Source organism: Petaurus breviceps, unplaced genomic scaffold (genome assembly GCF_028583685.1).
Source record: "Petaurus breviceps papuanus isolate PSGF00001 unplaced genomic scaffold, PetGlider_PUasm1.0 90822, whole genome shotgun sequence".
In the NCBI taxonomy this organism is placed as follows: domain Eukaryota; kingdom Metazoa; phylum Chordata; class Mammalia; order Diprotodontia; family Petauridae; genus Petaurus; species Petaurus breviceps.
Window position 1 is genome coordinate 8,744,127 of NW_027187351.1, and position 13,904 is coordinate 8,758,030.

Genomic DNA, 13,904 nt, shown 5'->3' on the forward strand with positions numbered 1-13,904 from the left:
TACTTAATTTAATCTGTTACCAAAGCGGGATCAGAAAAGTGGTCAATTTCATAGTACATTTCACAAACATTTTAATGCCTATATCCCAGTCTGCTGGCCTGTGTATCCAAGTTGGAATCCTCCCTTTCTCTATTCTCACAGATTCATTCTATATATTTTCTTTCATACGGCACTTTTTGGTTACTTCCAGTTCTTTTATTTCTTATAAAAGTAAAGCTACTATAGCCTTAATGTCCTCCATTGCTTTTTTTCCTACTGCATATCCATTCACACAAATGACTTTTATCCCATTCCTAACTTTGCAGGTTTCAATTCTATAATATATGAAAGTGCCATGGGATCCTACTGTTTTTGGCTTCAGTCCCTGGTCCACTGTTTCAGAAAAGTTCCAATCATGCTTCATTTTTTCCTCTACTTTCCAGTCAATTCCACAGCTTCACCAACTGCTTTGTCTTTGTATAGTGTCCTTTCTTCTTTCACCTTGGCCCCTTCAGCTCTGGAACCATGATCAAACCAACTCTCTCATTATTTCTGGATGGACTGTGTCAATTTACTGCCTCATCTCCTTAATTTATCCTACTCACTATCCCTTGGACTTTTCAACCCAAGCTTATCTTCCTAGACACCACTCTCTTATGTGTGTTGCCTCTCTTCATAATAACATAAACTCTCTGAGGGCAGAGACTGTCTTTTCTTCTGTGTATATACATAATATATTCTTATTGTTTGTACATATTAAGCATTTACTAATTGCTTTTATATTCATTCATTCATTCATTTACTCCAGAATCCCTGAAGTAAACACCAAGTCTCATATGTTTTGAGCATCCATGTTATGTGTGCCAGACATAAACCTAACTTCATATGGTTTCACAATCTTCTTCATTAGAAATAAATTTCCCTCTTCATATGTAATCATGTTTCCAAGAAAATATGATGGCCAGTTTCTTGTCTTTTAACTCCCCATAACAAGCTTTACAGATTTTTTAAAATTTGTATTTCATGTTGGTACTTTCAGTTGTATTTTCCCCATTTTTGTGCATTATGATTTAGCCTCTGAACTCCCTTTTCACTCTGCTGTTGGCTCTGCATATACTACTCCCTCCTGCTCCAGTCTTATCTCAGACTCTATATTTCTTTCTTCTTTATTCCTGCTTCTGGGAGCTAGGCTCCTTTCATAGTAGGTCTGTTATCCTCATTTTGAACATGACGATCTCTATTTTCTCTGTGTTTCCCCATCTGCTCCTGAAGTTCTCCTTTTCTTGCAGCCTCAGGAAACCTCTGTGCAATCACTGGGTAGATATTAATGGCTCCACCATTCTCTGTCTGCTTTCATTTTGGGCTGTGGATGTTGGCTCAGTTGGGTATCTCTTTGATCATAACCAACTCCTGAACAGGCACTGTGCATAGATTTGCCATCTTTCATTACAAAGGGTATATGCAATTCACTTTCTCACATAAGGCACTGTTGGCTCCATATTTTCTACACCAAGATCCAATTTCCTGGCAGCACTCAACTTGTTCTTTAGGCCATGTATAGAGTACAGCTTTAACTATACCCTGTGCCTACTATGGCTGATCTATGTCCAGATGGTCACCCCACGCTCTTCTTACTAGAGTTCTATCTCACCCTTGTTATTTGCTAGTCCAAACTCCTAGTTTACCTGCTTCTTTCACCAGAACTGCCAACATATTGCAATCTGGTTTTAATAAGATTGAAATGGCTGCTTTTGTTTCTATAATATTCATTATTTTATTCCCAAAGAGTACTGATGATATATTTAGCTTGGTTCTGCTGGCTAAAAGACCTCCAAATTCTTCCACCATTTCTTGTCTTTTTTCTCTTGGCATGGTGTTTGAAATAATTCTTGTTCATCTGGTGATTTGAAACTGAAGTCAGACTTTTCATTTCCCACAGCTTCAGATGTTAATAATAATAGTGATTATAATCAAGAATCATTCATTAAAGATCTACTATGCTCTGGACATTGCTTAGCATTGGGGAATTTCAAATAAGTTCACCAACTCCTGTCTTCAACCAACTAATTGATCAATCAATAAGCATTTAATAAGTATGTGACAGGCACTGGAAACTCAAGTTCATGAAATAAAACAACTCCTCTTAGCAAAAAGCTTATATTCCACTGGGGAGTAAAAAAGGATAGACAGACAGACAGATAAATAGATAGATAGATGATAGATAGATAGACAGACAGACAGATGGAATTAGTCTGAATATTTACAAAGTAGCTAAATACAATACCTAACAATATAGTATGGGAGGGAGGGTACTAACAGTAATGGGGATGGAAAAAAATGATTAATTAAGAAGATGGTACTTGAGCTTTATATTAATTTTTAAAATGACTATGATGCATAGGTGAGGAAGAAGTTCATTTTAGGCACAAAGGGTAGTCAGTACAAAGACATGCAGGTGGGAGATAGATTTTTATTTCTGAGGAACATAGGGAAGGTTAATTGACCTGAAACTTGGGGTGAGGGAGAGGAAGTGATGCCCACTGGCATTTATATATTGCTTTAATTTGCAAAATCTTTTGCATGCTTTATGTAACTGCATCAGCGGAGATCAAGGCATTTTTAAATTGAATTCCAAGTTAAAATAATACTTAAGCTTTCTACCATATTAGAATAAGACATACAGCTGGGAAAATAATTGTTGTGATAGTCCTAAGTAAAAGATGATCAGGGCTGTACTTCAGTGGCCAATGGGGAGCCAAATGGATAGATATGAGAGATGTTAAGACAGAATCGATACAATTTAGCACCTAGATTGTTTATGTGGAAAAAAGGGAACAGTTAAATAATATTTTAGAGTAATAGAGTTATGTGACTTAGAAGAGTGTATATTTCAATAGAAATGGGAAAGTCTGGAGATAGGAAAGGTGTAGAAAAGAATCAATCAGGCATTTATCAAGAATTTTTTTTTTGACTCAGCACTGCAATAATTGTTGAAGATGGAGACCGAAGAGAAATAGCTTTTTCCATTATGGAGCTTACATTCTAATAGGAAGAGACCAAACATACACATATAAGTATGTACAGAATTTGGAAAGAATGAATACAAGAGAGCTTTGAGCTGTGGACATTTGGGGAACCAGAAAAGGATAATGCTTGAACTTAATATTCAAGTAAACAATGTGTTCTTTTTTATTTTTTTGGCTTTTTTTTAAATGCTTTATTAACTTCTGATTTACATCGTTCGTTTCCGCCAGATTTTGAGTTACAAATTTTCTCCCCGTTTTTCCCCCACCCATCCCCCCAAAACAGCAGTCCCACAGGATATCCCCACCTCTGATCTGCTCTCTCCCATATTTTCTCCCATACCCGTTTCAACTTTTCCAGTAGGGCATGGTGGATCTCTATATTTCCCAATTACATGTAAAACAATATTGATAATAGTATATATATATTTAAACATTTGATCTTAAAACTTTGAATTCCAGATTCATTTCCTTCCTCCCTTATCACCCACCCTTACTGGGAAGATAAGCAGTTCAGTATAGGTTGTACATGTGTGGCTAATGCAAAACAATAACATAGCAGATATATTGTAAAAGACTGACTATATTTCCCTCCCTCCTATCCCACATCCCACTTGTTCTATTCTCTACTTTGATCCTGTCCCTTTTCAAAAGTGGGTGCTTCCAACTTCCCTCACCCCAGCCTGCCCTCCCTTCCATCATCCCCCCTCACATCCCCTCCCCCCCTATTCTCCTGGAGGGTGAGATCCCCTATTTAGTATGTATTTCCCTCCCTCCTCAAGCCAGATTCAATAGGAATAAGGTTGACCCATTCCCTTTTGCCTTCCTATTCTTCCCCTCCATTGTAACCATTTTTCCCTTGCCTCTTCTTTATGAGATAGTTGCCCCACTCTGTCTCTCCCCATCTCCTCTCATTATATCTCTCTCACCTCTTAAGTATCATCCCTTCCTGTTAAATTGGTCCCGTGCCCTCTATCTATGTATACCTGTAAACATGTATACACACATTCACATATGTATTCATATGCCTGCATACCCTCATATAAAGACATATATATATAACATATTTCTAATCCCTTCAACTACTGAGAAAAATTTCATAAGTTACAATTATTGTTTTTCCATGTAGGAATGTTAATAGTTCAACTTTGGCCAAGTGGCTCAGCAAGCAAGAGCACCGGCCTCAGTGCCGGGATGACCCGGATCAAATCCGGGCCCAGACACCCAGCACCACACCCAGAAACAACAACTGGCTGTGCAACCCCGAGCAAGCCACTCAACCCCAATTGCTTAAAAAAAAATAGTTCAACTTTGATAAGTTCCTTATGATTTCTTTTCCCTGTTTACCTTCTCATGCTCCTCTTGCTTCTTGTATCTAAATGTCAAATTTTCTATTCAGCTCTGGTTTTTTCAGCAAGAATTCTTGAAAGTCCTGTATTCCACTGAATGACCATATTTTCCCCTGAAACAGGATACTCAGTTTTGCTGGGTAGGTGACTCTTGGTTTTAATCCCAGCTCCCTTGACCTCCAGAATATCACATTCCAGGCCCTTCGATCCCTCAGTGTAGAAGCTTCCAGATCCTGGGTTATCCTGATTGTGTTTCCACAATATTCAAATTGTTTCTTCCTGGCTGCTTGTAATATTCTCTCCTTAATCTGGGAATTCTGGAACCTGGCTATAATATTCCTAGGAGTTTTCTTTTTGGGATCTTTTTCAGGAGGTGATCGGTGGATTCTTTCAACCTCTATTTTGCCCTCTCGTTCTAAAACATCAGGGCAGTTTTCTTTGAGAACTTCCTGGAGGATGCTTTCCATGCTCTTACTTTGGTCATGGCTCTCAGGCAGTCCAATAATTTTTAAATTATCTCTCCTGGATCTATTTTCCAGGTCAGTGGTTTTTCCCATGAGATATTTCACATTGCCTTCTATTCTTTCATTTGTTTGGATCTGTTTAACAGCATCTTGATTTCTCATAAAGTCATTAGCTTCCATTTGCTCCAATCTAATTCTGAAGCAATGATTCTCCTCATTGAGCTTTTGAGGTTCTTTTTCCATCTGGCAAATTAGGCTTTTTAAGGCATTCTTCTCCTCATTGCCTTTCTGAGACTCCTTTGCCATTTGAGTCAGTCTGTTTTTTAAGGTATTATTTTCTTCAGTCAGGCTGTTGACTCTCATTTCATAATTTTCTTGCATTGTTCTCATTTCTCTTCCCAATTTTTCCTCCACTTCTCTTATCTGCTTCTTAAGGTCCTCTATGGCCTGTAACCAGCTTGTATTTTCCTTTGAAGCTTTTGGTGCAGGAGTTCTGACTTCACTGATTTCCTCCTGTTCCATGCGTTGTTCCTTCTTATCCCCAAAATAGGAGTGTAATGTTGGAATCTTCTGTCTGCTTTGTTTCCTTTGCCTGCTCATTTTGCCACTCAATGATTTGACTTTTGGGCTTTTTGCCACAGTAGGACTCTGCCACCAGACAGGGGAGTTTTCGTCCCAAACGCTGGGGTTTTCTCAGCTGCCGGAGGTATTAGATGGGTGCCCTTTCTGAGGTCTCCACACACTCTGGCAAGCTGGACACACACCCCAGGACCTCCACCCTAGACTGCAATCCAGATCCAAGCAGGTTAAAGCAAGAGCGATGACCCCTCAGACTGGTGCTTGGTCCCCCTACACTCTGCAGGTCAGGAGCTGAAGCCGCCACATGGCGCTGGCAGGCTGTGCTGGCGTCTCAGCGGTTTCTCGCCCTGGGGGTAAAAGCCACTCACTCCCACTTACTGGGTCCCAAAGTCCAGAATGCACTGGCCTCTCACCTTGTCCTTCGCATCTATGTGTTGATAAATCTGGAAATGGCCACAGCTGCTGCTGATCTGGAGTCCCTCTGGCTGGCGGCTGGTCAGGCCCGCCTTGGGGCTAAAGCCTCGGGGTGGGGCTGGGCTCAGCTCCCAGAGCGCTGTGCTGGCCGATTCCTTCCGGCCTGCCGGGCTGTTCTCAGCGGGAGGTTATTTTCTCTGTGTCATTTTGTGGGTTCTGCAGCTCCAAAGTTTGTTTAGAGTCCCCTTTTTACATGGATTGGGGAGTGTGGAAGCCGGAGCTGAGGGAGGGTCGTGCTTCTACTCCGTCATCTTGGCTCCGCCCCCACAATGTGTTCTTAGTGTTCGAATATGTGGCCAACCATCCTTCCCTCTCTGGACTTCACCACGGTACCTCAGCTGCCTTAATTCTTTGCCCCCAAAACCTCCTTTGCCCACTGGTGAGTTCTATCCACAGCTTCCATTTTAAGAAAGGAGATAGGACAGTAATTATTCACTCTCTGGACTTTGCTCGTATTTCCCCTCCTGAGTATCTTCCCTAATTTCCTCAACAATAGCTTATCCAACCTCTTGCAGTTCCTTATAACATGCTTTGGTTTTGCTTTTGTATTAGAATGTAAGCTTGTTGAGTGCTAACACTTTATTTTTGTTTACAGTATATTCCTGTAACTTAACAGAGTTTCTGGCACATAAGTGATTAATAAGCTATTATTGACTTGACTTGGCAAGGAAATGGACATATGGAGTTTGAGATACCATTAGAATGTCTGAGTAAAGATTTCCAAGAGTCAGAGATGCAGTACAGTAGATCAGGAGAAAGATTAGTGCTGAATATGTTGCTTTAGGAATCAAATATCATGTGGACATGACAACTGGATCCATCAGAGGAAATGAGATCACCAATACAGAGAATATATAAACAAGAGAGTTGAAGACCCAGGTCACAAGGCCAAGAGTAAGAAGTTGGGACTAGACCAGTTTTAAGCAAAGCACAATGAGAAAGAACCATCAGGATGGTAGGTGAAAAACTAGCAAAGAGTCAAAGGAGATCAAGACAGACAGACAAACAGATAATCTGTTCAGTGCTCATACATGCCAGACACTGTGTTGAACATCAGGATAGTCTCTGTTCTAAAGAATCTTACTTTCTAACAGTGGAAGAAAACACAGTAAGATGCAACTGGAAAATGAGGGAAAATGAGAAAGTAGGAGTACCAACATGGGCACAAGGAGGGAATATTGTAGGAAGTAGCATGGTGAATTAGTTCCCAACTAGATGAAGCAAAAGTCTATTAGAGCCAGAGGGGAACCAGAAGTGGGGTCCTAGTTTTCAGTAGGGTGGAGATGGTCAGAAACTGAGACCATGAACATCCTACAATAAGGAAAACCTAGTAGCTAAAATAGAGGGTTGACAAAGATGTTAAAAACTTCAAACACATCATGCATGATGAGAACTGAAAAAAAGGTTATCAGATTTAGAGACTAAGAGATCACTAGCAACTACTGAAAGAACGATTGCAGTTGAGCGGTAGGGGCAGACAAGAAGTGAGAAAGTCATGAGGCATTGGAGTAAGTAAGCAAGTGTTGCTATCTCTTTCCAGGAATGTCACAAGGAATTCAGAAGAGATTATACCTAAAAGGGATATCAGGGTCAAGTGGACATTTTAAGGTTTTTTAGGGTTTTACTATTTATTAAAGGCAGTTGCAAAGTGGGTAGAGAACTGGCCTCAGAGCCAGGAAAAGCTGAATTCCGATCACGCTTCTGAATCTACTGGCTATGTGACCTTGGGAAAGTTACTTAATATCACAATGGCCCATCTCTAAATTGCTCGACTGCATAGAAGGGAACTTTTCCATTACAATGAAATAAGTGGTCTGGTCTCTTCCACCCCCTTTACCACTCCCCCCTTGCAGTGTGTTTATATATATATATATATATATATATATATATATATATGTATTCATATGTATACACAACACACACATTATATATAATGTGTACATGTATTGTTTATCTTAAATATCTTAAATGCCTATTTGTAAAGCTTGGCCCTTAGAGATGGCTCAGGAAAATAACATATGAACTGCAACTCCAAAAGTCATATTTCAGATTTAGCATTAATTCCTCCATTCTCAGCCCTTACTCTTCTAAGCAAAAGAATCCAGTGATGATCCCTTAGTAATTCAAAGTATTTCAAGAGTGGCTCAAGGATTATCAATTTCCTTCCACTAAAGGCAGCAGATAGTAGATTTTTATAATTACACATTCAGGTTGATTTCGTTTTGCAAACTTTCATCTTCATATGTGTGTGTATGTGATTGTATGTGTGTGTATGGGGGTAAAATATGGAGAGACAGAGACAGACAGAGACAGACAGATGCTAGTTTTCTAAAATTTCCCATGTATTCACCAAAACTAAATAATGGTTCAAGACAGAGATTGCTAGTAATAAAATGATGTTTAGAATTATTTGAAAAGATAAAGACATCCCCTTACTACCAAATTTGAAGATATGGCTTTATCCAGGAACTCAGATATGATATAAAAATAATAGGTCAAGGATAAACCAAGTAATAGATGTTCTTATTTATGACTATGGTCCTTTTCATCCCTCTTTACTCCCATTACCCAGTGCAGCTTATTAAAAAATTAATTTTCCCACACTCATTTTCCAAAAAACCTCTTTGGAATATCCTGATTTGTTAACTTCTCCTTGCCTTCTTCTCCTCCATTTGTTTCTCCTGCAACCTCCTTATCTGAAATCTGTCTGAAGGGATGGTGCCAACTAATACCTTCTTCACATACTCTGGCCACCATCTTAAATTAATAGATGAGTGCCTCCCCTTCCCAGGAAATTCCTATATCTAGTAACATTAATCTATCTCACCCAACTGATGTGAAACCCAACTGAGTTAATGCCTTCCCATTGGAGAAATACAAATGTATTCACTTTTGAAAATGCAGTATTGTCACTCTGAAAAAACAGAGTAAGTGTAACCAGCATCAACCTCATATATCTCACTGTCTAATCAGATAGTGACCCAGATTGCATAGTTCAACAAACTTCACTAGTTTGGATCTTTTTTTTTTAAAAGAATGACTGGCTATAAAAAGTAAAGTGCTTAACCTCCAGTATTCCTAAGGATTACAGAACTCCAGGTTCTTCTTTTGACTCAAATTGCTTGGAGCCAAGACAGGCAGGCCCATTGACTACAATGTTTTCAGTGTGTGCTAATATTTTCTTGCCTTTGAAGATGTTCTTGTAATGACCATATCCTTGCTTTACACACTAGGTGTGTTTCTGTAAATTTGCATGTAAACTGAAATTTTGTAAGTCACATCACATTTTAGATGTATTAGAAGAGTTTGCTATTTAAGGAAATACTATGGTAAATTTTATAAAACAAATCATTGTCTATTCTGTTTTTGTAAATCCTGTTGTACACATATTAGAATTATACAATGGAGAATACTGTAAAGAAATGTGAAGAAGAAAAGCAAGAAACTGAGAAAAAGAAACAAGGTTTTTTTAAACAATGGGGTCTATTATAGAGCTGAAATTGGGTTTTCATTTTATAAACACCAGAAGTGGTACAAAGAACAGCTAATGCTGTTTTTCCCTATGGCCTTGCTTGTGATTTGCATATTATCTATAGAACATACATGGAGAAAATGGGAGTTAGCTTTTCCTTGGGAAAGGTGAGACTCCTTACAACAAAAATGGAAGAGGAGACAAAATGTCAGCCAGAGCTATAACCAAGGAATCTTTTTTTTTTTTCACTTAGCACAAGCTACAGTTGAAAATTAGGGTGGGGTGGGGGCAGGGGACCCACTTTGTGAAGAGAATACAGATCCCAGGGTGGCTGTGAAGGGGTAGGGAAAGTCACTTGCTAGTTTTCTGCTGAAACTTGTTATTGCTTACTAGGTGCTAAACTATTGTTTCTAGAAAATAAAGGACTCCAACTGTACTCCTGAACCTCTAAAGTTGGTGTCCAGAGCAAAGTCTCATTCACTCTGCTCTAGTTACAATGCTAATGGACAGCATAATGGCATGAAACATAAACTTGTCTCTATCTTGCTAAATGTAATGTGTTCCTGGGCATATGGATACTCATCTGGTGTGTATAATTCAGTGTGAAGAAGAATATCATGAACTTTCTGTCACACACTATTGAAAATACACTATGACCAAGTGTATCAATAACATTGTTCTTATCCTATGTAAACTTCAATATTAGCACATATATAGACTATGAGTGACTGAAAGCAGAAAAGGAACACAATGTGTTGAGCAACACCAAGATAGGAAAAATAAGATTAAGCTGTGACCAGAACACTTCTCTAGGTGCTAGGAGAGATCCAGAGTCTTTTATAAAGAATGATTCTAACTTGCATGAAATTTACAGTCTACTAGGGGAATAAGATACCAACATATATAATCCGTACAATTAAAAGTTCACATCATAGGGTAGAGAACTTTGACTTCTTTTACATAGATAATGTATTAAGAACTTACAGAACCCTGAACCACCATCATTAGCATTACTAAAAAGCTTTTACTGAAGAATCCTGAATTTGTAATGTTTATTCAACATTAGTGAAGTACAGAGAATAGCTCTGCTAGAAATTCCTGCCTAACAAATAAAACACTACAATAAATGAATATATATTTAATAGGAACACATAGATACAATGTACATTTCACAATTAAAGACAAAATGGGTATTAATACCCACAAAAGGAAAGAACAAATAGTACATTCAACATATCCTGCTTTGCTTACACTTCTGTTGTCGATTCATGTAGAAAGTTGATTTTGGAGTCAAGAATTCCATTCAATTTAATTCAAGAATTATTTATTGTGCCTCCTATGTACTGGGAATAATATCATCTGGGTTTAAGTTCTTTTTCTGATACATATAAGGGGTATGACCATGGATAAATCATTTAATCCCTTAGTAGTGCCTCGAACAATCTCTGAGACTACAAGTTACATAAGATATCAATCAATCAACAAGAATTTATTAGGGGCTTACTATATGCTAGAAAGTGTGCTAAACTCTGGGGATATATAAAAACAGCAAAAACAATCCCTTCAGGGGCAGCCAGGTGGCTCAACAAGCAAGAGCACCTGCCCCAGGGTTGGGATGACCTGGGGATCGAATCTGGGCTCAGATACTTAGCACCACACCCAGAAATAACTGGCCATGTAACCTTGAGCAAGTTACATAACCCCAATTGCTTTTTAAAAAATCCCTCTTTGCAAGGAAGAGATATTGATATACATCCTTGGAGGGAGTTTCTACAATGTGTATTCCCTATACACATTTCTTCACAGGTTCACACCCTGATCCCCACTCTAAAAACAAAACAAAATGATACAAAAACCATATTTACTTGTTTGTTTAGAAAAGGGCTCTCCTTTATCTCTGTAGTCATCTTATTTGAATTAGCACAAAATTTATAAGAATTTTGAAGCAGGATTCAAGGCACAGTCAATATTTTCATACAATGACATTGATCATCAAGGTGCGGCATATTTGCCTAAACTGATAGCTATCTTTCACAATAGAATGGTACACAGGGGCCTGATGTATTTATGTACTAATTGCTTTTTCCTTTGGTAAATATTTTGGCCCTTTTTTGACATTTAACAGAGAGGATAAGCCAGTATGTATGGTGTGCCTGGTTTTAGATAACCAAGAATGGTAAATAAAATATTTATGTATATGGCCAAGCCCTCAAAAATTAGATTGTAGCTACATCTATTCTGAAATTGTCAAAATACAAAATTACTGATCTTTGAATTTAAAATATGAGTTCCAACTGCAACTTGGATGCATTTTTAAAAACATTATTCTTTAAGGGGATTTAAATTCTTTAATGTGACTTTAGGGAAATGTCCCAGTGTATATTTTATAAACCCATGACTATAAATAACTGTTTAAAGAATGCTGATTTTATAAATATGTAAGTTATGTATCTTAAAATCATGTGTTTTCTTCAAGCATGATTTTTTTTAATTTTACTATGCAACATCCAAAAATATATAGCTCATATTGTGAACTCCATATAAATAAATTATTTATTTAATTGAAAAGATGAAATTTTTTTTAAAAAAATAAAATTTGTTCAGAAAATTGTAAGCTAAATAATTGTCTCCCATCCAATTACCAAAAGAGATATGTTTTCAATTAATTAAAACATGGTAGAAACAAGGTGGCTAAAATGCTATACTTGGTGTCTGAGCAAAAGTGCTAAAGATGAAGAGACCAACAAATAGTTTTAAGGAAGAGTCACTACCCAAAATCCCTTTGGTTCATATTCCACAATGGAATTTAGTTAAATGATGCTGAAACTCTCTGGGCCTCAGTGGAGAAAGTTCATACATTGATGAAATAACAGATCATTGACATAAATGCATATATTTTGTTTCCCAGAGACCTAGAAAATTAATTAGGAATATGGATACTCTCAAAAATTCTCCTGATCCTAGCTGTATATGTGTACATTATACTTTTTTTAAATTTTATATTTCTGTAATACTTTGGACTATTCAAATCATTTTTACCTCCATGGTTGCACATGAATCTTACATCTGCTTTAGGGGTACTTCTCTTTCCCAGATGAATAAATGAATTCACAAAGTTAATTTTCTATGCTATGGGTATTGGATTCATTTATAAGACCTATATTTGATTCTTGTTGCTGCCATTTACTACGTGTGTCCTTAAGTAAGTCAAGTCAATAAGAATTTATTAAACATCTACTATGTACTAGGTACTGTCCTGAGGATACAAAGAAAGATAGTCCCTGCTCTCAAGGAGCTCAGAGTTTAGCAGGAGAGACAATATGCAAACAACTATGCACAAACATGTTACATAGGGAGTAATTTGGAGGGAAGGGACTAACATTAAGGTAAGGGACTTTCACAGAAAACAGGATTTTAGCTGGGACCTGAAGGAAGTCAGGAAAGACAGGAAATAGAGATGAGGAAGCATAGAATTCCAGGCAAGGAAAATGCTGATAAAAATGAATGGTTGGCATATGGAGTATCCCGTGAGAAGAACTGAAAGAGGTCACTTAGTCACATGATCTTAAACAAAACATATCATTCAGTAAGTCACAATCTCCTCAATCAATATAAAGCAGCCATTTAAAGTCTTCTTTTATCTTGATTGGAGGCTGGCTTCCAATCATCCTTAAGCCAATCATCCCTAAGGGGTAATCATTCTTAAACTGATCATCCTTAAGGGATAGTGGAAAGTCCAAAGGCTACCCACCCTTATGTCACAGTAAATCATAATCTCCTCAGTCAGCACTAAGCACCCAAGTAAAGGTTCTTTCATCTTAACTCTAGGCTGGCCTCCAAACTCCATGTCTCCTCTTCTATCTCCCTGCTCTTGCCTGGATTCACAGGTAGGCAGCTCCCCTATCCAGCTCAAGGTGATGAGTCCACTCCAAGCCCTTCACAGTTTCTGTTTTGGGGAAGACAATTCTTGACAGAGCCACAATAATATTTACACACGTTAAGCTTAGCTGGGTTACAACAATATTCACACACGTCACTAGTACTATCATCTCAATTCTTCACTTTCTGTCTGACAAAGTAACACAAACCAACAGACAAAACTTCTGTCTAAGAAATTAAACACAAATAAGCAGTAACATCCCAGGAATTCTGTAAACAGCAGCAAAGTCCTCTCCCAGGGCTTCTGGATCATCAGTAGAGTCTTCTTTCAGGACTTTCATCCAAAAACAACAGACAAGGCTTTTGTTTGACAGACCAACAGACAGAATGCTATAGATTACTGAAATCACAAGCACTCTCCCTCTCAAGTTCTCCTTTGTACCAGCTTATGCTCAAGTTTTTATCTGCTCTGCTCCTTCCTATTCCACCCTTCCTATTGCATCCTTCCTTTTCTGCTCTTTCAGCAAGTTCCTCCTACTGTGGGCTCCATGTGATGATGCTAGGTCTATAAAGGGCAGGGAAGGTGTCTAAACTCCTTTGGGCCTACTAAGGGGAACACAATATATATTATTTCTAACAAAGAATGGATATAATCACAGGATCAAAGACACTTGAATAGCTGAAA